Below are 2,230 nucleotides of genomic sequence, written 5' to 3' on the forward strand. Positions count from 1 at the left end.
AAAATCTTTTAAAATTATGTTTTGATTTTGTTCATTATCTCTAAAGTACTGATATTTTGATTCATTGACTTCTGCCTTTCATTTTCTTGTACTTTTTTTAGATGTGATGTTTTCTTAGGTTATGTTTCCATATCTCTTCTTTTCTACAATATACATTTAAAGCTATACTTATTTCTCTAAGCACTGCTTTAGCTGCATCACCCAAATATTGGTGTGTTCAATCATCATTATCCTTAAATTTGAATTATTTTCTAATTTCCATTGTTACTTATTCTTTGACCTATTATATAAAGGAATATTGGTTAAATTTCAGGGAATATGGGATTTTTTAGTCATCTTTTTGTTACTCTATCTTAATTTCACTGTACTTATAGAATATACTTGAATAATCTCAATCATTTGAATATTATCGAGGCTTTCTTTAAAGCCTCTAATGTAGTCAGTTTGGGTAAATATTCCATGTGAACTTAAATGGAATGTGAACTCTATTATTGTGTTCAAAGTCTTCTATCAGCTTACATTTGTCATTTGAGTGCATGTGTTTATGATGTTCAGATCTTCTCTAGACTTACTGATTTTTTAAATAGCTTTATTGAGGTATAATTGACATATGGAAATGTAAAGTGTACATATTTAAAGTATACAGTTTCATAAGTTTTGATATATTTATACATTCATAAAACTATCATGTCTATGGCCATGCTACCCTGAACATGCCTGATCCCATGTGATCTTGGAAGCTAAGCAGGGTCGGGACTGGTTAGTACTTGGATGGGAGACCAACTAGGAAGACCAGGTGCTGTAGGCGTAAAAAACCAAAACAAAACAAACAAACTATCACCATAGTTCTCCCTTCCATTTATTCACTCCCTCTCTTGTCCCCAGGAAATCACTGTTTTGCTTTGTTTTACTACAGGTTATTTGAATTTCCTAGAATTTTTATAAATAGAATTGTACAGTATATACTCATTTTTATCTACCTTCTATCAATCGGTATATAACTTTGCTGTTCATTCATATTGTTTCGTGTGTCAATAGTTAATTTCTTTTTTATTTCTGAGTAGTATTCCATGGTATGATTGTACTTAATTTGTACATCTGTCCACCTGTCTTGGAAATTTTTTGTTTGCTTCTCTTATCACCTGTTGAGAGAAATATTTTAAAGTCTGCTAATATGATTTGAACTTGTTTATTCATTTATTTATTTTAGACTGACAATTTTAAAATATATTTTGAAACTGTTACTAGGTGCATACAGATTTAGGGCCATGCCATATTTCTAGTGATAAACTCACTTATCTTTAAAAAAATACTTAAAAAAACTCTAGTAATGCTTTTTGCCTTCGTACATACTTTGTCTAATATTGATGTTGTTCTGTGAAATTTATTTTGGTTAATATTTTCATGGCATATCCTTTTTCACACTTTTACTTTCAACCTTTCTGTGTCCTAATATTTTAGGTGTGTCTCTTTTAAGAAGAATATTTCAATAATCCAGTATGACCATTTTAGTTTTATTTTGAAAATGTACTCTTTCTTTTTGTTTAATATAATTACCAATGTAACTAGTTTGAAAGTGGTTACCCTAAAGATTACTGAAAGAATTCATGATTTGTTATCAATGTCTAATGCATATTATTACTTTTCAATGCTCTGATAAAATGGAACCCTAGCATCCTCTAACTCCATTTACTCTTCTACTTTCTTAATGTATTTTAATTCCACCTACCTTTTAAATTTAAACATCAATACTATAATTTTATATATTGAATATTAATTTATATTTATATACATATTTAACTTTTCCATTCTCTTAATTCCTTTTCATTTCTATGTTTCCATTTGGGATCATTTTCCTTCTATCTAAAAAACTCCTCTTAGTACTTGTATTTCAGATCTACTAGTGATGAATTCTGTCCATTTTTATTCTTTTGTTAATATATTTGTGTCAACATGAATTTTGAAAGATAATTTTGATAGGCATAGAATTCCAAGTTGGCAGTAATTTCCTTTCCACATCGTAAAGATGTTGATTTAACTGTTTTTTGGCTTATATTATTTCATTCGAGAAGTTAGTTGCCAGACTTACTGTTGTTCTTTTGAAGCTAACAAAGACCTTTTTTTCTCTGGCTGTCTTAAAGATTTTCTGTTCGTTTCTGGGTCTTTGCATTTTGATTATGATGTGACTAAATGACATTAAAGAAATTTCGTGTAAGGTCTGCTGAGTTTC

General features: G+C 29.1%; 1 pseudogene; it reads left to right on the forward strand.

Annotated features, from left to right (window-relative positions):
* The first annotated feature begins 689 nt into the window (after nucleotides 1–689).
* On the forward strand, nucleotides 690–808 carry LOC120617158 (uncharacterized; annotated as a pseudogene).
* Nucleotides 809–2,230: the final 1,422 nt, after the last annotated feature.

Source organism: Pteropus medius, unplaced genomic scaffold (assembly GCF_902729225.1).
Source record: "Pteropus medius unplaced genomic scaffold, Ma_sr-lr_union100, whole genome shotgun sequence".
In the NCBI taxonomy this organism is placed as follows: domain Eukaryota; kingdom Metazoa; phylum Chordata; class Mammalia; order Chiroptera; family Pteropodidae; genus Pteropus; species Pteropus medius.